Raw genomic sequence first — 23,322 nt, 5'->3', positions numbered from 1 at the left:
AAATTGGCTCCTCTGGCTTAGCAACGGCTGTCCCTGACTTTGTCACAAATCAGCAGCGTGGGTTTGGCTTATCCTGCCCCGTGATCAGGACTCAGTGTCAGCATTGATAAAGGGAGGGAGTTGGATGTAGATAGCCTTTAAATTATCTTTTGTTCAGAGTTTCTGCTGCTCAGGCCTCTCAGTGCTGACTTCTGAAAATTTGGGGTAAATACTGACTGATACAATGCATTTTACCAAGAAGACTATCTTTAGCTGAGTTTCTAGAAGGACCAGGAAGCCTTTTTGAACCAGTGCACAATCTCCTGTTGCATTTCCCCAGCTGACTTTTGAGCATCAAGAGTCGAGGTAGCTGTTCTGAGAAGCTCCGAATCTCTTAGCTGTGTCCTGACTCGACCCTGCAACCAACTATTCATCCTGGAAAAACAGCTCATTTTTTTTTTTTCAGAAGCCATACATTAGGATTTTTACCAACCTGGTACATTTTCATTTTTCTTATGTAATCTGTTGGCTTTATCAATTTTTAAAAGATTTTTAACAAAATTTTGGTATGGTCCCTTAATGTATTAAAGATAATAAAGACTGACCGGCAATGTATCCTTTCTTTGTTTCCAGTTTCCATATGACTTTTAATCTGTTGAAGTATTTCTTACCTATTTTTTTCAGTACTTATTTATGTATTTGAAAGGCAGAACTATGGGGGCAGGGGAAGGGAGAGACATGAAGAGAGATCTTTCATCCACTGGTTCACTCCTCAGATGGCCTCAACATTCAGGGTGGGGCAGATTGAAGCCAGGAGCTCTGAACTCCTTCTTTTTGAGAGGGGCCCAAGTACACGCCATCTTCCCCTGCTCTCCCAAGTGCATTAGCAGGGATCTGAATCATAAGTGGAGCCATCAGGACTTGAACTGACACTCATATGGAATGCCAGCACTGCAGGTGGAGGCTTAACCCCCTGTGCCAAAATTTTGGCCCCAAATTGTTCTTTATTTAGGTTATACAATTTCATGTATTTCATATATACAGATTTACGAGTGTAGTGATGCTCCTGCCCAACCTCACTCCTGCCCACACTCCAACCCTTCCCCCTCCTCCCTCTCCATTCCCACTCTTAATTTTTACAAAGATCTATTTTCAGTTTACTTAATGATTCTATAGTTAACCCTGCACTAAGAGTTCAACAAATAGTATGTAGAAAAAAATCTCTTTTCCTCAACAGAAGAGACAAGGACTGTAAACAATCATCGAATCTCAAATTGTCCATTTCACTCCAATATATTACAATTTAGGTATTCTCTTAGTTACCTTGGATCAGGGAAAACATACGATATCTATAATTTTGGGACTGGCTTATTTCACTAAATATAATAGTTTCCAGTTGCATCCATCTTGTTGCAAAAGACAAGATTTCATTTTTTTCTTACAGCTGAGTGGTCCTACATAGTGTATATATACCACTCAATTGTTCTTTTGATTTAGACTGAAAGTGAGAAATAGATTTTTCATTCTTCCCAAATCTCAGATATCTAGTAGATATCTAGCAATCTACTATTGCTAAAGTTTTGATGGCATTGAAAGTTAAAAAAATTCCATATGACTAGAGATACATATTTCTTTGTGCTCTTGCATGTGTTGCCATGGTTATTAGTGTAAATAGCTGTCTGTTTCCATGATGATATATATTGTCTGTTATTCCATCTTATTCTAATACCTAACATATGATGTGAGATACAGAACCAGCATGGTAAACGTCTCTCAAATAAATAAATAAAAGCTGTGTGAGAAAGAAGTGTGCTGTTTGCAGGCTCCCTGGATCACCTTAGCACTGACTGAGTGATGAGCACATTTGTTCTTCCCTGCCCTTGGAGAAAGTAGCCTTGGGCAACTTGGTGTAGAGATAGCTGACAGTTGGGAATAAATTATAAATGATTATAATTGATTACAGTAGGTTGCTAGGGGAAGAATTCCCCACAACGAGAGACTGCAGACCTCACAAGCTCTCACGGAGCTAAATATCATGTCATTGCTGTGTTATTGATGTTTGTCCTTGACAGAGGTTGTGTGCTGGGTGACTGGTCGCTAGGGTGGTGGTATTGGGAGATGGTAGGGACCTTTAAGACGTGGGCCTTGCTGCAGAGCATTGAGGGATTAAAGCGGTTCTCACGGAATCCCTTGGTCGTGCTCCCAGGAGTGCTGTTACCTGGGCCCACTCTGTCTGTGACCACCCAGTGTGTCTCTGGCTTCCTGTTTCAGAATCCCATCTTCCCTCCCACACACGCCTCCACCATGGGGCCCTTACAAGAGCCTGGGCCGTGATGCTTGGACATTCAGCCTCCAAGACTATGAGTTAAATAAACCTCTTTTCTCTGTAAAGTTAACTTGCTCGGGCATTTCAGTACAGCGATGAAAAACTAATACAACCATAAATCCCTTTTCTTGCAACTTTAAAATAAAAGGATTCGGGGCCAGTGCCGCAGCTCAATAGGCTAATCCTCCGCCTTGCACCGCTGGCACACTGGGTTCTTGTCCTGGTTGGGGCGCAGGATTCTGTTCCAGTTGCCCCTCTTCCAGGCCAGCTCTCTGCTGTGGCCCGGGAGTGCAGTGGAGGATGGCCCAGGTGCTTGGGCCCTGCACCCCATGGGAGACCAGGAAAAGCACCTGGCTCCTGGCTCCTGCCATCGGATCAGCGCGGTGCGCCGGCCACAGCGCGCCGGCCGCGGCGGCCATTGGAGGGTGAACCAACGGCAAAGGAAGACCTTTCTCTCTGTCTCTCTCTCTCTCTCTCACTGTCCACTCTGCCTGTCAAAAAAAAAAAAAAAAAAAAAAGGAAAGAGGGAACACCGTGCAATAAACAGAGATATCTGAGGCTCATCTTTTGCCTCCCGGCATTTGTCTTGAACCACTTTTTAAGTCTGTGCTATCCTTGCAGGGCTGTATCTGACTTTTGAGCAGCCTAGACTTTTGAGTTTTTATGCTCTAGGTTCTTTCTTTGCAGGAATAGATATTTTTTCCCCACACTGGGGACTGGTGTGTTTATCATCACTATAATGTAGACCTAATACAGAAATATAAACCAATATAAAAGAAATATTGAACAATAAAAGAAAGAAACATGTTATATATGTTCACAAGTAGTACCTTCATTGTAGAAAATTCAGAAGAACCAAAAGAAAGAAAAAAGATTATTTGCAATCCTACTCAGGCAGAAAACTATTGATGCAAATTACTAATGGGGTTATTGTTTCTGGAACATTTTTCCTATGTCTCTGCGCATTGTGTATATGCATGTGAGTGTGTACATGTGCATTTGCAGGTGTGAATATTTGCCCTCATACATTCAGATCATAACACACACTTTAAATCTGCTGTTTCTTGTAGATTTATTAAGGAATAGTTGAAATATGAAACATTATAAATTATACATTGTACATTCTGGTAAGTGTTGACATAGTACATGTCTGTGAGTCTATAATCACAACCAGCATATATCCATAACCACCAAGAATTTCCAAATGCCTTTTTCAATGCCCTCCTCACTTCTTTTTTTTTCCCCAAAGAAACCGTTCATTTAACGAGTGCAAATATCATAAGTACAACTTTAGGAATATAGTGATTCTTCTCATCATACTTGCCCTCCCACCCCCACTCCCACTCACCTCCTCCTCCCTCTCCCATTCACCGTCCATTCTCCATTATGAAAAAAAAAAAAAAAACTGTTCCTTGACAGTCAAGACAAGGCCTCCTCACTTCTTCCAGCTGCTCCACAAGCTTCCACTGGTCTGCTTTGTGTCCCTGCAAATTAGTTTGCATTCTGCAGAACTCCATATAAATGGAATCATAAAGCATGTACTCTTTTCTGTCTGGCTTTTGTCACTTGACATGATTATTTTGAAATGTATCTGTGATTATGTGTGTCAAGAAATCATTTTTTATTGTTCATAATATTATTCTCTTTTTAGTATCTATAGAAACCTAGTGGTGTCAACTCCCTTATTCCTGCTGTTGGTAATTTGTGTCTTCTTTCTTGTTTTCCTTAGTCAATGTGGCTATTTATCTACTTGACTGATCATCTCAACAACCTGCTTTGGGTGTCAGTGAGTTTTTTTTTTATTGTTTTTCTGTGTTCTGTTTAACTGTTATCTGCATTGATTCATGTCATTTCCTTTCTTCTACTGCCACATTGTCTTTGCTTTTCTTTTCCTAGAATCTAAGGTGATAGCCAAAGAGCATTGATTTGTAACTTTTATTCTTTTTTAATACAGGAATTTAATGTTATTAATTTCTCTGTTTATAACGTCTCCCAAATTTTGATTTGTTGTGTTTTTGTTTTGATTCAATTCAACGCTTCCTTACTTTCCTTTTGATTTCTTCTACTTATTTAGAGATGTGCTCCTTAGTTTCCAAATATTTCTAAAGTTTCTAGATATCTTTCTGTTATTTATATTATAAGCTTAATCCCATTATTGTCTGATAACATCTTTTATTCACTGAGTCCATCTAAACTTACATCAACAACTTTGTTTTAGAGACTGGAATGTGGTCTACCACAGCAATGACCTTTGCAAGCTTGAGAATATTCTGGTACTGTTGTGTGAATTCTGAAAGTGTCAATTAGGTTGACAATGGTTTTCAAGTCTTCTGTATCCTCCATGATTTTCCATTATTCTTCCAGTTACTGAAAGAGGGATACTGACATCTTTGACAGTAATTTCAACTTTCTCTATTTCTACTTGTAATTTTATCAGTTTTCCCTTGTTGTTATCTTGAAACTCCCTTAGTAGAAGCATAAATATCTCCAGTGTTATAGTCTGTAGATCAATTGACCTTTTATTATATGGAAAGACTCTATTCTTGACAATATTTTTTGTTCTAAAATCTTTATCTAATATTAATATAAGCACTCTGTGCTTTGGTTAATTATATGGAATACCTTTTTGCTTCATTTTCTTTTAACTATTTGCATCTTTGTAAGGCTGTATTCTTGTTGACAGTATGTTGTTGGGCTTTGCTTCATAAATTCAATCTGAAAATACCTTTTAGTTGAAGTGTTCAGAGTCCATTTACAATTAACATGATTGTTGATATGGTAGGGATTAAACCATTAATCATTTGTTTCTATTTGACTCATCCTTTCTTTTTCCCCTCATTTCTCTTTTTGTGTCTTCTTTTCAATTCATCATATTTTTTACTATATATTTGATCTCCACTGTAAGCTCATTCATAGTAATTCTTTGTTGTGCTATTTTACTGATTCCTTTATGGCTCATAGTATATATCTATAAGTAGTGTAGTGTATCTTCAAGTGATATTTTAACAACTCATTTTATAAGAGCTAAACAGAAACTTCCATTTCTTCTCTACTGTCTTTTGTGCTATTGCTATACATTTTACTTTTATATATTAAAAATTTCCCATTACAGTCTCATTACTGCTTTAATCAATCATCTTTGAAGTGCTTTAATTGGTGAAACTAAACATTTTTATACTTTCCCACATAACTAGGCTCAGCCTTCCAGTGTTTGGCTTCAGTTTTGTATCTGGTATCCTTTCTTTCTGCTTGAAGGACTTTCTTTAAAATGCCTTTTAATCCTTGTCTGTTGCTACGTTCTTTTGGCTGTTGTAAATCTGTAAAAGTCTTTATTTTATCTTCATCCTTTTATGATATTTTATAGAGTAAATATAGACAAGACAGAAGATTTTGGTCTTTAAAATGTTTTTGTTTGTTTATTTTTATTTACTAGAGGGGGAGAAAGAGAGAGAGAGAGAATCTCATCCATGGTTCAGTCCCTAAATGCCTGAAATGGCAATGGCAGGGATGAAGCCAGATTTAATCCCAGAGCTTGAAACTCAATCTGAGTCTCCAACTTCATGGCAAGGACCCAAATACTGAGCTAGTATCTGCTTCTGCTAAGGGCATTTGGAAGCAGAGCTGAGACTCAGCCAGACAGTCCAGTCTGGGGTGACTATCTCAAGTGGTGTCTTAATTGCTGGGCCAATCACCTACCCCATTTATTCCCTCATCCTCTTCCTTGAGTTTTTTTTTTCTTCCATGAGAAATATGATGATGTCATTGAGATATTTGTTCCTCAAGTAGCGGTATGTCTTTTCTCTTCTGAGTGTTAAGAATATTTCGTTATGACTGTTCTTGAACAATTTGGGTAATTTCCTTTCTGTTTTCAGTGTTTGAGTTTCAGTTCCTTTCTTGGGCTGGTGAATTTTCACCAGATCTGTGACATTTTTGGTCATTGTTTCTTCTTCAGGAATTCCAATTACACTTATTTTGATCAATTGAAGTTTTCCAATTCACTGATGTTTTATTTCATTCCCTGGCCTTTTTTTTCTTTCTGTGTTTCATTTTGTATAGGTCCTATCCCTTACTAAGTGTTCTGCATTTGAAATATTGAAATGTTTGTCTGTTGTGTCTCTATTTGGGCCTTTTTTATACTACTGCCACTTTGTTTACTACAATTTTTTTTTTTTTTTGACAGCAGAGTGGACAGTGAGAGAGAGAGAGACAGAGAGAAAAGTCTTCCTTTTGCAGTTGGTTCACCCTCCAATGGCCATCGCGGCCGGCGCGCTGCAGCCAGCGCACCGCGCTGATCTGAAGCCAGGAGCCAGGTGCTTCTCCTGCACCATACGGGTGCAGGGCCCAAGGACCTGGGCCATCCTCCACTGCACTCCTGGGCCACAGCAGAGAGTTGGCCTGGAAGAGGGGCAACTGGAACAGAATCCGGCGCCCCGACCGGGACTAGAACCCGGTGTGCCAGAGCCGCAAGGCAGAGGATTAGCCTAGTGAGCCGTGGCGCCGGCCAACTTACCCCAATTTTTCATCTGGTTTTTTAACATATGGAATTCAGAAACAATAGCTGCTTTAATGTCCTTTCCCACTGGTTCCATCATCTGTGTCAGTTCTGGGTGGGATTTGGTTGACTGACTTCTCTCTTTATTAGGGGTAGCATAGGTTAGTAAGCCTGACAATGTGAATTTGAACTTGCTGAGTGCTGCATATGTTTGTATTTTTGTAAATACGCTTTGGTTTTGCTCTGAAACACTAATTCACCCTGAAATAATTTGATCTGTTGGGGTCTTCTAGTTTTCTTACATGTAAACACAGCAGCATTTAGTCTAAGGTTAACTCACACTCTTATTGAGACAAAGCGTTTCTAAGTATTGACACGGATCATGTCACTCTCCATTCTGGAGAGAGAAAATAGGTTCTATTCTGGCCTTGTGTGAACCGTGGTGGTCGATCTCTCCATCATATTTTGTGGGATGCTCCCTCCCTAATCTCAGATTTTCTCATAAGCCTGTGATGAGTCTCTCTCAGGTGAAGGAACTGAGGAAGACGGTCTGCAGATCTCTGCGCGCGCAGTGCTTTCCTCCTCGGTACTCTGCCCTGGGCTCCCAGCTCAGATTCCGCAACTCAGGGAGACTTCTATGATTCAAGTGTCCCCTCTCCCTTTCCCACACCCCAGAAGCTGTCTGGGCAGGAAGCTGGGACAGTTGCGAAGACTCTTCTTATTTGTGTCCCATCTCTCAGAGAACACATCGATGTCTCAAGTGCCATTGACTCCTCCATTTTTTCTAGTTTCTCACTGACGTGGGGACAGGATGGTAAATCCGGTTCCTGCACTCCAACTTGGTTGGAAGTGGAAATTGCAAAACTCACTCTTTAAACACTTAACGTGCATCACGAATGTTTCCTGTTTATTTAACTATTATTACTTTGCACTATTTGCTGCCACAGAATATTCTATTATTTGTAAGTGCGTAGACTAATCAGCTCTTTATTTTATATGTTTAATTTTTTCCCCGTAATTTTTGATGATATTGTCAATGAGCAGGTAAGTAATTTTGAACAGTTATAATTCCTTCAAATGTATTAGAAGAGGAATTGCTAAATTAAGAGATATTTTGACTCAGACTTTCAAATTATCCTTTAAAAAGGTTATATCAGATTATATATTAACATTCTCCCTGCATTTCAGGACAGTAGTGGATATCATAACTCAAAGAATTTTTTTTTCAAAAATTTTTTTCAAATTTTATGAATAAAAATTATATTTTACTCGTTTTAATTTGTATCCCTGGATTAGTTTGGACACATAGTATTTTCTGCTTGTTTACTGAAAATTTCTCTTCTTCCTTTTTGGAACCACATTTTCACTGCACACACACTTTCTACGCAAATATATAGGTGGTCCCCAGCTCAGGATGGTTTGACTTACAGCTTCTTGATTTTACAAGGAGGTCAAATTGAAATGCATTCAGCTGGAACTGTACTTTAAATACTAAGTGTGGGTCTGTCCTGGGCTAGCCCCATGCAGCATGGTCCCCTGTTGCGATGCTGGCCAGCAGCAGCTACACATCCATGTCCACCCACATTTGTTAGGGAGAACAACATTTGCCGCACAGTGTGCTGTGCTGCTAAGCTACAGAGGTGTTTTAAATGCATTTTTTTTTTTGACAGGCAGAGTGGACAGTGAGAGAGAGAGACAGAGAGAAATGTCTTCCTTTTTTGCAGTTGGTTCACCCTCCAATGGCTGCCGCGGCCGGCGTGCTACAGCCGGCGCACCGCGCTGATCCGAAGCCAGGAGCCAGGTACTTATCCTGGTCTCCCATGGGGTGCAGGGCCCAAGCACCTGGGCCATCCTCCACTGCACTCCCGGGCCACAGTAGAGAGCTGGCCTGGAAGAGGGGCAACCGGGACAGAATTCGGCGCCCTGACCGGGACTAGAACCCGGTGTGCTGGCCCCGCAAGGCAGAGGATTAGCCTAGTGAGCCGCGGCGCCGGCCGTAAATGCATTTTCAACTTAACTATGTCTTTAATTTATGCTGGATGGTTGGGATAAAATCTCATTGTCGGCCAAGCAACATCTGTGTGTTGTGTGTGTGTGTGTGTTGTAACATTTTCTCCAGCCTTTTGCTTACACTCTGTGTGGGGTATCTTCAGATGTCTTAATTTAAATTGTCTTAGTCTTTGCCTGTGTGAGTTGTACCTTTATCACTATGCTTAGAAAACCGAGATTATTTCCACTTTATTACAGTTATAGTCACACACACACACACTTAGAAATTGGGCTGGCAGAAAAATGTGTGATCATGTTAGAAAATGATTATCTCTAAGTATTTGAATATCTCAAAATATTAGGTAGCTATTAGGGCCTCTGTCTCTGATTAGAGGCAGACTGCAGATTGCAAGGGCAGCCTAACAAAAAGTGCTCTCTGGGAAAGCATGAAGTTATTTCCACCTGCTACATCTGTTGGGCATTTACTATGAAGAGTACGGTAAGAATTCCATGATATGAAATGAAAATGGGTAAACAAACAAGCAAAATGGACCTCATGCCGCACTTCCCATCATGCCTGGCTGTGGAAACGCCATGTTGCGTGACAGAGTGACTCAATAGAAAGTTGCCGGCCATGTAGCAAGTACTCAGTAAGCATTGGGTTCCCGTTTCCCATTGATTCTGGCTGCTGTTTAGATGCAGGGACATCTATTGAGTACTGACCCTAATGCTTAGAGTATGTTTACGATTTTGTATACATTTAAACTTCTCTTTTCACTAAACATTACTTATACAGTCAGAATACATGATGTTAAAATGACTGTGGTTCCTCAACATTCCGGTGCTTTGTGCGTCAGACCAGTCCTATTAGATATTATGTGCTGTGTATTACACAAGTTACGTTGACAAATAAACTGCTGTTTTTAAAAAGATGTGTCATCTGTTGGAAAACTTGATTTCAAGAGAACAGAACAGATCTTGAAACAAAACAATTTTAAGTGGATGACCACAATGGCTTCCCAAAATTTCAGCTGTCCGGGCTCTGTGGATTCCAAACCCTACCCCCTCCTTTTTTTAATTTCCTCTTTCCACAATAATTTTTTTTCTTTTTAAGTAAAAATTTTCTTAGAATGTGTCAAAATAGCTGGACTTAAACTCATGGGAAAATCTGTCATGCATATTTATAGGATTGGGTAATTTCAGTAAATTAATTACATCTTTAAATTTTATCAGTCCCAGATGGAAGTTTTAGGATCTCTAGGTTTTAGAAGACTTTGAACCATGATGGAAAATGTTGACATGTACTTAAATAGCAGGAAAGAATGAGAGAAAACACGATCCACAAACCAACCTTTTCTCTCCTGCTCTTACATTGTTAGAAGGCAGCAGAGAACAAAAGCCACCCCCCAGGGCAGATACGGGAAATATGACCTACAGATCACATTTTCCCCTTATGCCTTCGCTGTCTTATAAGGCAAAGGGTTTGAGATTTCAGGAAGCCAAGGTCGCTAAAACAGGAAGCTATCCATCACAGGAGCATTTCTGATGAAGTAGAAGAGCATTGTTCACCAAAGTCACAGCCCCTGCCCAAGGCCTAGCTCTGCCCTTGCCTCTGCCATCCCAAGCCCTTGCTTCTCCTACCCCAACCTCTGCTGCCTTCTCACTGCACTCCTGGCAGCCCTGGGGTTTCTTCACTACCTGCAAAGACCTGTCCCCTTGGAATCTTCCAGATACCACTGGTGACCACACTGAATGGGAGCACACCCATATTTCAGGGGCAGTCTGATAAGATGTGCTCTCCATGACAACATGACTTTGCTTCTTCTGATCGATGTATTGATCTAGAATACATACATAGAAGGCCATATGCTTTATCTGATTAGACTAGGGAAGAAGTGCTCTTAAGGGCTATGGGAACAGTCTGTAACACCAGAAGTTTCCTCTGATAATAGAAACCCCACAGTTATAGCAGCAATGGCTTCCCAATGACACAAACCCCAAAAGACCCACTGAGTAGAAGTTGAATTTTTGGCAGCCTTGTAAGAGAAATGTGAATATGATTCAATAACAATGATGAGCTCATCATTTCATACCAGGAACTACTCATGACTTCTACTTTCTTGGTGTTAGATCCAAAAGGAAAATAGTTATAGGCCTGTGTTTAGGTATCTGTTGTTGTGTAACAAATTACGCCTATTATATAGCAGTTTATACAAGGAACACCTGTTTCCTCACTCAGTCTCCAAAGGTCAGGAAACTGGGTGACTTTGTTGGGTGCTTCTGCCTCGGGGTCTCTCAGGAAGCTGTGGTCAAGTTGTTGACCATCACTGGTTATTTCTGAAGACTTGATTGAACCAGGAGGATTTCTTTCTAAACTCACTCATTTGGCTGTGGGCAGGAGGTATTTGTTGTTGTTGTTTTGTTTTAAGATTTTATTTATTTATTTGAGAAGTAGAGGTACAGACAGAGAGAAAGGTGTTCCACCAACTAGTTCACTCCCCAAGTGGCCACAACAGCTGGAGATGGGCCAATCTGAAGCCAGGAGCCAGGATTTCTTTCTGATCTTCCACATGGGTGCAGGGGCCCAAGCACTTGGGCCATCTTCTACTTCTTTCCCAGGCACATTAGCAGGGAGCTGGATAGGAAGAGAAGCAGCCGGGATATGAATCCACACTCATATGGGATGCTGGCACCACAGGTGGAGAACGGTTATTATGCCACAGCGCCGGCCCTCCCAGGAGGTTTTACTCCATAGGTTTGCTCATGATTGGTCTTCTATTGGGGTGGGTGATTCAAGAGAGGCAGACCTAGGTAGATACTGGGTGCCTTTTATAACCTAACTTGGAAATGGCATGCAATCTCTTAGTTTTACATTACATTGTATTAGGGTTTCAACAGGATTTGGCTCCCCCAGATCACATATTTAAATCCCAAAGTCTCTTGTTAGTGGTCATTGCACTAATGTTAGTGGAGTAAGAGTGGAGACCCAATCTAATTAGAGCATCTTAGAGGTGGGCCTAATAGATTTTCAGCTCACTGGGGGCCATGTCCTCAGAAAGTTGTTCTTTTATTAGACGGTGTGTTCTACCAGCCTCTTCCTGTCTCTCTGGTTCACCATGCAACCCTTTGTCAGCACCTTCTCTGCCAGCTGCCTCCACCAAATCCCAGACTAATGGGGCCACCTGACTTTAGACTTTGGACCTCCAAACTGCAGGCCAAAGCTCTTCCCTCTTAAGTGGCTCCTCTCTGGAATTTTAGTTAAGCTTCTGAAAAGTAAGCACACATACACTGCCATGGCACAGTGTCTGAGCAGACAACTCAAGGGTTTGAACACCAGCAGGTGGAGCTCACTGGGGCCCATCTTGGAGGCTGGCTGCCACACCTACTCAAGGTACCGTTTACTGAGAGCTCACAATTTCTAGCCACACAATTGCTCATTCTTTTGCTTAAACAACCCAAGGCTGACGGAAAACTTGTGGAGCTTGTGAAAATGTTGGGAGATGGAAATGTGTCTTATAGAAACCACTCTTTTCTTTTAGAGAAGGAAGAGATAAATGTGTTTGTGTGTGTGTGTGTGTGTGTGTGTGAATGAGAGAGAGAGAGAGAGAGAAGAAGAGAGAGAGAAAGAAAGAAAGAGAGAGAAGAAATCTGGCTTTTCAGGTCAAAATTATTTTTCTTCCAGGCTAACATATGGTCTGGACATAATTCTTATTTCCACAAATCCCAAATTCACTCTCAGGTGAATGAGAATCCTCCCTGAACTTGGGCATAGAAGTGAGAGTAAGACTGAAACACTAGCTTTTAGGCCTGGTTATAATTTTTCTTTTTTTTTTTTTTTAGTTTGCAAAGAAAGGGAGAGAAACCACTGTAATTATAAGCCAAAGGCTTTGATCTTTATAGATCATATCAAAGTGTGTAAGAGTCCATTATGAAGGCTTTAGCAAAACCAAGAACAGCCAAGTGAACTCCTGAATATGAGAAGAGTTTGTATCCAGTATGGAATCATGTAAGATCTGAATGAACTTATTATCATATAGCCATACATGTACTTTAGATAAATAAAAACAAATAACCTTAAAAAAACACTCTAGGCCTGAGGAGATACCTCAGAAGGGGCAAAGGCCTAGGCTCTCCTCGCTGGGTGGGTCTCTGAGAGTCTCTGCCATTGCACATTTTGGACAGCCCTTGCAGACGGAAGGATTATTCAGGAGAAATTCCATGAGACTACTCGTGACTGCTCAGGCCCCAGATGTGAGCTTCTTTGTTACTTTCTGAAGGACTGTGATGGATGCTGGCTTTAGATTTTACAAGTGTTGGTGAGAACATTCAAAATGTTGTTGTGATTCATTCTAACCTCAGTCAAGTACATAGGTGTCTTTGAAAGATCAGTGCACAGCAGAGATGGTTCAAGTTCTACTACTGCTGTCATTATACTCATGATGGTAAAGGATATCAAGAGACAGAGAACTAGGGCACAGTTACAGCTCAAGCATGCAAGACAGATGAAGTACTGTTCCACGCTTGCATAAAGACTACAGTCCCTCAAATAACTCACTCTAACTTTAAAATAGACTTACTCATTTAGTTGGAAGACAGAATGACAGAGACAGAGACAGAGACAGAGACAGAGACAGAGACAGAGGGAGAGGGAGAGGGAGAGGGAGAGGGAGAGGGAGAGGGAGAGAAATTTTCCATTCGTTGGTTCATTCCCCAAACATCTTCATCAGTCATGGATGGGTCAGGCCAAAACCAGGAATCTGAAATTCCACATGAGTGGCAGGGATTCTAGTACTTGAGCCATCATCTGTTGTTTTCTCAAGCTCATTAGCAGAGAGTTGGCTCAGAAGCGCAGTAATTGGGACTCCAATCAGGCACTCCAATGTGAGATGCTGTTATGCCTGCCCCAGCTCACCATAACTAAAACCAAGTAAATGAATGAACAAACTAGAACAAATGTGATTGTTGCAAATTTCTGTCTAATTACAGATTTGGCACTATGAAATCGCCATCTTTCTCCTCTTCTCTTTGCCCTCCCCCATTTTAAGCTCCTTGAGATCGGGAACAGGTCTCACCCTCTTCTGCATCTTTCTTAGTGTCCAACACAACGTTGGAAACATAAATAAGGACTTTTGGACTTATTGCTTAGGTGTATTTTCTCCAGTTCTCTAGCAGTGGAAGATAAATGATAGATGACATCATATTTCGAAATCATGGTCCCTAGAGATGGTCTACTGTGTAATTGTATTCCACCATTGTTTCTTTGCCGTGGGTTTTTATTTTTTATGTATGATGACTATATGTAAAGAGAAGAGGTTATTTGCTTCCCTTTGTGGCACTAAGGTCTTAATAAAAATACAAAAGAAAAGGACCAAGATTATTAAGGTCAAGTGCTACGCAAATTGTATTCTTGACTTGACATAGATGTGACATTTAGATATAGCACATGTTATCGCTAGTTCCATCTTTCGAAGTACGGTTTGAAGGTTTGTTTTCATGTTAAACACAGTTGTGCTGGGTGAAATAAGATGAGCATATGTGAAGGCAAAGCACTAGAATTCATTAACACAGAATACACATGACACCTCAACCATACCTTTTGCACAAGAGACTTAGAGAGGTAAGAGAATTTGCCACAGCCACACAGCTGGTGAAAGGAAACAGGCTGTGCCTAAACCAGGCTGTGCCTAAAGCTCATGGCTCTAGCTCCTTGATTTGGGAGGACTTTGGCAGATGGTACTTCCACATTATTTGAAAGCCATCAAAAATTTGAAAAAAATAATTTCATGTATAAAGTTGTTTTATCTGAAATTCCAACAATGCAACACGTGTCCTTGAATCTCTATTACAAGCATCTGCAAAAAAAAAAAAAAAGTGAGAGGTGGGACAGGTGTAGCATCATCTCCATAGATGACACAATAATTCTCCTACCAAATTCTGAGGCCAAACTATTCATACGCCATTGCCCCAGAAATCTCATTATGAATACTCTTAATTCAATTTCGCTACTACACATATAGGATTTGAGACAGAAACCTCTGGATTTCTGTAGACCTCCATTTAGTCCCTATTCTTTCTTGTATTTGCTGCAGCTTATCTAGCTTTTGTCACTAGGGGCTCGTGGAAAGAGTCCATGGATGGGGGGGGGGGTGTTGGAGTCTGGCTTTCCCTTGTACCAGCCGCTGCTTTGGGTTAGGTAATTAGCCTCTGTGGTGCTCCTGTCAGCCTCTGCAGATTGCGGGGCACAATGTGTGCAGAATCCATGCATGAGAGCTCAGTGGACACTCCCGCAGCCAGTTTTCAAAACACTGATGTTGAAACACGGACAGCAAAACTTGTTGCAAAATTGTGCACCTGCTGCTGTTAGGGAGCTGCAGCGAGAGGGAAGCTTGAGCTGCCCAGCTGCTCCTGTGCATCGAAGCAGCTGCCACCTAGATGACATGCCCTCCACGCCTGTCAAAGTCACCCTCGAGGAAGGCAAAGCACAGTGGAGATGAAATTCTGTCATTCTGGAGGCAGTGCCACAGTTGGAACCAGAATTTCGGCAAGGGTTTTTCTAACAGAGAACAATGTAGTGAAGGCTGCAATTGACATTTGTGAACTGCCCAATTTGTCAGTTCCAGTTTATCAGTAACTCAGTTCCTGTGTAACTGATAAGGAAAACTAGAGATTTTTTTAAGTGAGGGTGGCACTTAGAGTTAATAAACTCTGTTGGTAGGAAGCTGAGGAAGAAAAAGCTCCAGTTCCACTCGCTGGCTGGATCAGGGTAAGTGTCTCTGGGGTATCTTTCAAAAATACTTTTAACAAAGGAAAGAAAATTCTAAAATACAAGTTTAACTTAAAAATCATAATTTATATTACTTTTTGCTTGTAAGAAAACTAGTATTACCAATGGCTAAACCAAATTCCAGGTTGATGAAGGCCCTTGAATTTGTCTGTGGGTTATGGAATGTGAACTTTAATATATTGGAGAAAAGTCAGCTGAGGGTGAGAAAGAATGGGCGCTTATCCCTCAATTATGTTTTCTGGAACCCACTAAAATGCAGAAGTAGAATATACTCAGGTGATGGAGAGGGAAAGACAATGGAGCCAGGAGCTGCTGGCCAAGCAGGTTGACAGTGAAGATTTGTGTGGTAGAGAAACGGGATCAGAACCATCCCTCAGCAAGCACACACAAGGGGACATCAAAAAGTTTGTGGTAAGAATGAAAGTGAAAAATAATTTTGGGGGTCCAAAAAATTCAAAGCCCTAGCATCGTTTTTTCCCTGATACTCATTTTCCTTGAACAACTTGGAGACTCCCTGTAGCAGAGGGAGATGGGAGTGGTGGAGAGGAGGCATTGGATTAGCGCGGACAAGTCTGTTTGGAGGGTAGGGAGTGACAAGCTGGTCCAAGGTCACCTCCGTCTCTGTTGCCTGTTTTGAACCTCTGGTGTGTGGCTTCACTCTTTTTCTCTTGGAAAAGGCTGCCCAGTGGAGTGTGTCAAGCCAAAGGTGGCAGAACTGGACCCACAGGCTTTAGCCACTGAGTATCAGTTTTTCTTTCCAGCTTCTTTTGGGCCTAGAGAAATGGGAGTCATGTTTCTCTCTAGCTGCTGCAGCTCTCCTACTAGATTCAGAGGCTGGACCACTCTAAGCCATTCTCCCAAATCCTATTATGGATATAGTGATCACACTTGGTTTTCCGAGAAGGATTTGAGACGGAAAACTACAGACTTCTTTGCACCTGCAGTCAGTCCCTGCCCTTATCTTTACTTGTTGCGTGCCTCTAGAAAACTATCTAACTTCTTTAATTTATGGGTTATTTTTCTATAAAATGAGCATAGTAGCACTACCACTGTTGAGGTTGATTCGTTCTTAGAGGAGGAGCATGGTGGGGGCAAGAGGTGCGGCGTCACCACACAGACCCCAGGAGTCGGGTGAAAGCGACTAAAGATTAGTAGCGTGTAAAGTACTTACTGTGGTTCCTAGCTAACAGGGAACACAGTGACATTGGACTTCAACATTGTTATTTTTATTTTCTTTCCTGCAACAAGAACTTCTGTTTCTGTGCCCTACAGACAGGCTCCTGTGGCTGCTTATTTGAATGTTACAGGATCTCCAGTGGGACATAGGGTTCTTACTGTTCTTAGATAGGTTGTTTAGGTGAGGAGGTTAGAGATGTGGCCTCATAGCTCAAGCATATCTGGGATATCTTTGGCTTTCAGATGCCTGCATTTCCTGCAGGAGAACTCTCTTCATCTGCATCCATTTTTGGCCCCATGATTACCAGGGTCTGTATTTCTCTGCCCACACTTCTATGCATCTTGGTTTTCTGAGACTACAGAGGCAAACGACTGCAAAGGAAAGGACCTCCAAGGCTTTGGGTGACTTGGACCCTGGCTGACATCAATGAGTGAGATGCAATGCAGGTGCTTCCCAGCTGAAGTGATGCTAAAATTGTTCAAGTATCTGTGTGTGCAAGTAGGACCTGATGCAACATGGAGGGAAGGTTCCATCTGGACTGGAACAAAACTGTAGCAGCAATCAGGAGTCCAGTTTCCAGGAAGAGGAAGGGAAAGGACTTGGCAACTTGGCTGGATTCTGCATAGGAGCTGAGGACAGGACTCAGACACAGGGGCGAATGGAGAAATGGGGATATGATGGGAATCTGGGCACGGAGTGAAGAGGCTCCAACAGGTCTGGGACACATGTGTGCCCAGCAGACCTAATAGTGTAGCAGCAGCAACAGTGATAATCATTTATAGAGACTCTGCTGTTTGCCAGACCCTGAGCCAAGCATGTTCCTCATTACCACATCCTGCAACTCATATGTTAATTCTGTCAGTAAGGATGCAACCAAGACCCGAGTTGCCTGAAATCTTGGGCATTCAACTCATGAAGGTGAGGGTCTTGGACTCCCTTCAGCAAGACTGAACATGCATGGTGGCATCAAAGATGTGGGATTAGCTCTGGAGCCAGGTGTGACCGAGCCTCAGATGAAACTAGATGGTGCTTTGATGGAAAACCAGAATAAAGATGGTGTCTGCTAAAGTGCAGCAGAGATTTGGACACTAGTTTAAACTTGGTCTCAATGAAGAGGGATAGTTCCGAGTTTCAACTGCTACAGACCCTACCCAAGCCAGTTATGTCTTTTGAGAACGTCTGTAACTATTATTTCAGTGTGAGTGTTAGGTGCCCATTTTGAGACCATTTCAAGGTGAAACTAGATCCCCCCATGGCCCTTCTAGCAAAGCCTGGAGGGACTGAGGGCTGAGTCATGGCACAGGAGCCCCAGCTTCAAAGCCCAAGTGCATCCCGATGGAGGTTTATGACCAAGGACAAGGAATGGGGTCGTAAGGATGCATCGAGGGTTCCTGGTTGCTCTTGCTCTTGAACCTCAGAACACCCAGTTCTACTTGCTTGACATGCAGCAAGCTAATCACTGTCATCGGGGTCGTGGAAGAAACTGTTGATTTTATAATGCACAGAACAAGGTAGCTAGAGCTGAATTCCCAGACTCCCCAATGGATTCAGAGTGGTGGATCTTACTGAGTGATACAGATTGAGCAGTGCGTGATCAGCTCATGCATGGATCTCTGGTTTTGGTGCACAGAGCTCATGGCCTTCCTTTGGTCAGTGAAGGGATTCTTGAGTATTTTATGATAGCAAAATGGGCTCCCATCAGTCTAGGGTCCATGGGTAGATTTGTGTGATCTGGGCCTCAGGTTCTGGGGAATTGTTTTAGAATAGAGTAGCACTGAGATGTTAACTCTAGAGGTGATCATTGAATCTTTATGATTTGGGGTTTTGTGGGGCCTGCCTGACTCTTATGCACTCTGTTAATTTAGTGAGTTAGTCTTTATCAAAAGTTGATTTGCCAGTATCAAAGAGAAGACAGTGAACAACAAGCTGAGGGATAGACACTGGGGTCTGATGAATTCCACATTGGTGGCATTAGAGGTATGGACGCAGTTTCATTCTCCCCATACCACAGCCTTCCTGCCTGGGGCCAGTCACTACTTTCTAAAACTCCTATTTGTCCTGGATCCTTGGTTACTCAGAAAACACCACCCATCTTTGGGTGCATGATTGGCTAAAGGAACCCAGGCTGCATCAGAATAGTATCTGAATGTCTTGTATTCACCCTCTGAGTAGCCACCTCGAAAAACTAAAGAAAATCAAAGCTGCAACATCCGTGTTCAGGACAAGTTTCCTCAACAATGTGGGAATTGTGAGTGTGAGAGGTAAACTGAGCATTCAGTTGTGAATTTGTCTTTTTTCTCTCCTCAAGCAGAACATTGAGAGAATTGGGGTCGTGATGCTCAAAATTGCTATATCTTCATTTTGACTTCATGTTTTTCTTGAGAAATGGTTCTTGGACATTTGAGCTGTGTTTTCTCCAACAGACCTCTGTTAGATCACTTACATAGACAACAGTTCATAAAAGATACCAGGAAAATTACACATTAGAGGCATCCTGTAGCTAACTAGTCCCCATGCAAAGCCAATGATCTATTCAATATGTGAGTCACATTAAGATGTTTAAAACTGAGACAAATAAATGACTTTAGAGTGGGGTTGGCTCGTACTTTCATTAAGGAAGTGTTTTGGGCAAATGGTATGTTCAATGTAACCATGCTCCTTTTAGTTTTTCCATTTCTTTTGTCCCTCAGCTCCTTGTGTTTGTTGCCACCCTAAACCTCCTCTCCATTCAGTCTGCCAGCAATGCTTTGCCCCTCCAATCTCTGGTTCAAATCCAGAGCTAATTTACCCACTTCTTATTTCTATGCCCATCTCTGTAATGCAATCATTCTTGAATCTGACATTCACGTAAAAAAAAGGGTTCAATTCCAGTGAACAAATACCTAAAAGGATAATTAATCTTAGTGCTCATCCAAAAATAAACCCTCCATTCATTTTTTTCATTCAAAATGTATTTATTGAAGGCTGATTTGGATCAGAAGTGGAGCAACTGAGACCCAAACTACCACTCCAATGTAGAATGTTAGAGTTGCAGGCAGCGGCTTAGCCCACTGTGTCATGCAACCCCTTCATGAACTTTTAGAAGACCCTCTCACATAATATTTTTACTTGTACCTATAGATAAAAGTACAAAAATTTTTTAAAAAGTTTTTTAAAGATTTTATATATTTATTTGAGAGCTGGAATTACAGAGAGAGGGAGAGACAGAGAGAAAGGTCTTGCATGTACTGGTTCTCTCCCCAAATGGCCACAATGGCTGGAGCTGTGCCGATCTGAAGTTAGGAGTCAGGAGCTTCCCACCCCCTTGCCCCGGTCTCCCACATGGGTGCAGGGGCCCAAGCACTTGGGCCATCTTCCATTGCCTTTCCAGGCCATGGTAGAAAGCTGGATCTGAAGAGGAGCAGCTGGGACTAGAACCAGCGCCCAGATGGGATGCCAGTGCAGCAGGTGGAGGATTAACCTACTGCGCCATGGAACCAGCCCCAAAAATCTAAAATTTAATTTAGGAATTAGGCACAGTAAGACATTACAAACAATAGCTAAACAAATGGAACAATTGCAACACTGTACTGTGATAAAAGTTATGTGAATGCAATCTCCCTTCAGCTGAACAAACGGACAATTCAATGTCCAAGGCAGGACATGTCACTCAAAATTGTGCACAATTTAAAACTTATAAATTGTTTATTTCTAGAATTTTCCATTTTTAGGCCATGATTGAATATGGATAACTCAAATCATGGAAAGCAAAACTATGGATAAGGGGGAAACTAGTGTAAGGCAAAGTTCCCAAAGTGAGTTCAAACCTAAAGGCTACATGCAGACAGACAAGTAAAAAAAGAAAAATAAAGAAAACAATCTAAGACAAAATAATTGAAAGAAATAACAATTCAGGAAACTCAGCTTGATGTGTCTTCATGGTGATCAGAAGTATCAATGTATTAAAAGTTCTCAGAATTCCTTTGGAAACAGAACTTACTGCCATTCCTTTGGCTATATGTTTCTTTTTTTTTTTAATTTATTTACTCATTTGAAAGTCAGAGTTACACAGAGAGAGGAGAGGCAGAGAAAAGTCTTCCATCAGATGGTTCACTCCCCAACTGGCCGCAATGGCCAGAGCTGTGCCGATCCGAAGCCAGGAGCCAGGAGCTTCCTCCAGGTCTTCCACGTGGGTGCAGGGGCCCAAGGACTTGGACCACCCTCTGCTGCTCTCCCAGGCCACAGCAGAGAGCTGGATCAGAAGTGGAGCAGCTGGGCCTTGAACCGACGCACACATGGGATGCCAGCGCTTCAGGCCAAGGCATTAACCCGCTGCACCACAGCGCCGGCCTGGGCTGTATGTTTCTTAATATTTTTTAAAACTCGAGAGCCAACTGAAATCTCTTGAAATTGCTGTTCTGTAGAATTCACTTTGGAAACACAGAGGCCATATAATCAAAGGTGTCTCCTTTTCCTTTGCTACCGATGGAAACCCAATGCTTCAGCTAGCTGGACCACACCTTTTTCTTCTAACAAACATGCTTTGATAGAGCAAATTTTTAAACATGAATACTGTCAATGAGGACAGTTGCTGCTATACAATGCAGTCAAAGAAGAAAATCAGTTTAAAAGGAAAGGGAAATGCAACACAATGGAAGAGAATTTGTCAAACTTCAGCTTTTACATTTATTTGTTTATTTTTTAAAGACATAATTTCTCTTTGTTTTTGTTCTGTTATCTGTATTCTTATTAAATTTAAGAGGAAAGTTTTTCAAAAAAAAAAGTGCCTTATGAAGTGTCAGTTAACTGGGTATGATTCTACACTCATTTCTTTGGCCCCAGGGTCATCTTTAGGCTGCAGGAGACTGTGCAACCAGGATGGATCATAAGCCTGGATTGCTTTGTGTTAGATCCTCAGTACCTCTGCAGAAGTTTCTCTATTATGCCCTCACTGTTTACCCCTGAATCCTCCCCACCATCCAGAAACTATAGTGCTTATTATAGTTGAAGTTGCTCTTCTTCTCTACTGACTCTCCATCTTGTAACTTTTTTTAAAAAAAGACATTTATTTATTTATTTAAGAGGCTGAGTTACAGAAGGAGAGAGGGAAAAGACAGAGAGGTCTTCCATCCGCTGATTCACCCCCCAAATGGCAGCAATGGCCAGAGCTGGGTCGATCGGAAGCCAGGAGCGAGGGGCTTCAACCAGGTCTCCCAAGTGGGTGCGGGGGCCAAGCACTTGGGTCATTTCCACAGCTTCCCTAGGCCATAGCAAAGAGCTGGATTGGAAGAGGAGCAGCTGGACCTAGAACCGGTGCCCATAAGGGATGCCAGCACAGCAGACAGAATCTTAGGCTACAATGCCACAGTGCCAGCCCCCATCTTGCAACTTTTATTTGAGCCCATTTTAGCCCCAAGTTTGTGGAAGCATGTATATCAGTGCTCTTTTCCATTCAGTGTTGATCGGGGATACGGCAATGCACAATCTCTGGAGTTTTGGAAAGCAACAGTTTTGTACAATGTGTTTCTGTCTCAGGAAATGAGCCACTACTTTCTGGTCAAAATAATTACTTGATGATTGTGTTCTTGAGGCTATAAACAATATGAGTTAAGTTTTTGAAGCATGATTGTGGTGGATAATCCAGTCTCTCTCTCAAGCCAACTAAACCACCAAGGAATCGTGAATCTGCTTCTCTGTGCATTTTTCATACAAAGGAAATTTCCAGTAAGTGTATTCCACAGAAATATCAAGTATACATAGCAAATAAGATCCTCTGCTTTGAATGGACAAAGCTTGGACACAATAGAGATTAAGAGAAAAATTAAATCACTCTCATGTAGTCAAAGTAAAAATATTGTGTGGTTTATTGTAGGGACACTAATAACAGTCTTAATTCAGACAGCTCCATTCCAATTAATCTTGTCATTGATTCAAAGATACTTCAAAAATTTTTAGAAAATTGAGTTAAAAGATGACTTTATGGGGCCAGCACTGTGGCATAGAGGGTAAAGCCGCCACCTGCAGGGGCGGCATTCCACATGGGCACCGGTTCAAAACTGGCCTGCTCTACTTCCAATCCAGCTCTCTGCCAATGGCCTGAGAAAGTAGTAGAAGATGGTCCAAGTGTTTGGGCCCCTGTACCTGTGTGGGAGACCCGGAAGAAGCTCAAGGCTCCTGCTACAGATTGGCCCAGCTCCAGCTGTTGTGGCCCTTTGGGGAGTGAACCAGTGAATGGAAGACCTCTCTCTCTGCCTCTCTGTCACTCTTTCAAATAAATAAATATTTTTTAAAAAGATGAGTTTATTTGTATGTAAAACGATTTTGAAATCCATGCATATTGTTTTTCATAATATTAATTTTCCATGAACTTTTAAGAAATTTCTATATTTTATTTATTAAAGAAAGAAAAAGAGAGAGAGAGAGAGAGAGAGAGAGAGAGAGAGAGAGAGAGAGAGAAAGAAAGATATGTTCCATTGCTGACTCACTCCTTGAATGTCAGCAGCATCCGGAACTGGACCAGACTAAAGCCAGGAACCTGGAACTCAATCTGGGTCTCCTCTTGGATGACTAGGATTTAAATACTTAAGCCATCACCT

The 23,322-nt window shown here is 41.7% G+C and overlaps 1 protein-coding gene across 2 annotated transcripts in view; it reads left to right on the top strand.

The window, feature by feature from the left end:
- The first annotated feature begins 15,344 nt into the window (after positions 1–15,344).
- IL33R (interleukin 33 receptor) overlaps positions 15,345–23,322 on the top strand; it is a 35,639-nt gene continuing 27,661 nt past the window's right edge. The window contains exon 1 of one of the 2 annotated variants that reach the window (XM_070069682.2): positions 15,345–15,549. The gene's annotated coding sequence lies outside the window, so the exon portion shown is untranslated. The remainder of the gene's footprint in view (positions 15,550–23,322) is intronic. The other variant, XM_070069680.2, reaches the window with a different exon arrangement.

Source organism: Oryctolagus cuniculus, chromosome 2, assembly GCF_051225735.1.
Source record: "Oryctolagus cuniculus isolate XC-2025 breed Fujian yellow rabbit chromosome 2, ASM5122573v1, whole genome shotgun sequence".
Classification (NCBI taxonomy): Eukaryota; Metazoa; Chordata; class Mammalia; order Lagomorpha; family Leporidae; genus Oryctolagus; species Oryctolagus cuniculus.
Note: the sequence above shows the minus strand (reverse complement) of the source record. Positions and strands in the feature narration are given on the sequence as shown.